We start from the raw sequence: 1,583 nt of genomic DNA on the forward strand, positions 1-1,583 counted from the left end.
AGCGCAGCGGTGCGCGGCATGGAGGGTGGGGCGTCGAGGAGGCCGGAAAGCGGGGCGTTAGCACCAGGGCGTGCGGTGTTGAGGGCAGGGGCCTGCGGCGTTCTCAACGCCGTGGGGCACGACATAGGGCGGGGCATGCATCGTCGAGGAGGGCGGGAGGCGGGGCTTTGAGCAGCGGGGCATGCGGCGTTGAGGGCGAGCGGGCGGGTGCGGCGTTGAGGGCCGCGGTGCGCAGCATGGAAACCGGGGCGTCGAGGAGGCCGGGAGGCAGAGGTTTGAGCACTGAGGCCTGCTGAGGGCGAGCAGGCGGATGCGGCGTCGAGCGCAGCGGCGCACGGCACGGAGAGTGGGGCGTGCATCGTCAAGGAGGCCGGGGTTGACGCATTGAGCGCCGGGGCGCGTGCTGGGTGCGCGGCGTTGAGCGTGGGGACGTGCGGCGTGCAGTGTCGAGGCCGTGCGCGCGGTCAGCGTCGAGTTGAATGCCAGGGTCTTCGACGTTGAGCGACCCAGCGCGCTGAATGGGCCCGGTGACCCGATCGGGTCGCGCTTCGTTGAGCGCGTTGCATGCGATCACGTGCTATCAAACAGTGTCACGTATGTGGCGCGCGTGAACGCGTCGTAGACGTGTCGACGCGACGCGTTCCGGTCAGCATAAATAACGGAGACGATTCCGTCCAACTCATCCTGTGGCACCCCATCGATGCCCTATACCCAACTTTGCTTTGTGTGTTTTCAAGCAGACGTGCCCGAGGGTGGACGGTGGAGTCCCTGAAAACCCAAGATTGCCTCCGTCTAGCACCCATTTGTACTATCATCCCAACATGGTCTATACCCCCTGACAGTGCACTTAACGTGCAATACACTGAGGATCACAGATGCCAATCTGTCTCCTTGAACTGTCTATAGATGACGAATGATGAGCGATGTCTTAGGTGGTGCGCATGTATGCCTTAGGCTCATCTTCCTGCACCCAAGGTTAACAGTCAGGATAGTCTGCACCCATCCTGCTTCTGAATTTCAACTGAATGCTTGAAATGCTGCCCTACTGTGTTTCGTGCTGTCATTCAAGAATGGCATTGACTTTATGCTGTATGTACACTGATACCTGCAGTATATGCATTGAAATAGCCGGTTCCCGGGGTCCCAGCCAGTGCACAGCCTTCGCTTAGCCAAATGAACTCGGCAAATGAGCTGCTCACTCTTGCTTTCCATAGCTCCGGTCGGCAAATCAAACAAAGTGAAAATCTGATAGCGCCCCGCCTCGGATATGAAGTACAGAACCATCATCCGGGGGCTGAACAATAGCGTTCGTGGATAGCATCCACGAGTATCTGACCTGAACGCGATGTGGATAACCCGCTAATAGGCGTTTGAGAGCCCATAGTGCAGCCAATCATAAACGTGCTGAAGCATCAAGGAACTTCCCCCCCCCCCCCTTCAGTCTCCAACAAGATTGGCCTCAGCGCTGATGCTATATACTGAGCCGCCGTTGGACATCGCTCAGATAGCTTCTATTGCCACTATCTCAAAGGATCTGCCGCGCCACCTTGCGGAGTCCCCCGCGGGATGTGGTGTACCAAGTC

This window comes from Punctularia strigosozonata, assembly GCF_000264995.1.
Source record: "Punctularia strigosozonata HHB-11173 SS5 unplaced genomic scaffold PUNSTscaffold_12, whole genome shotgun sequence".
Classification (NCBI taxonomy): domain Eukaryota; kingdom Fungi; phylum Basidiomycota; class Agaricomycetes; order Corticiales; family Punctulariaceae; genus Punctularia; species Punctularia strigosozonata.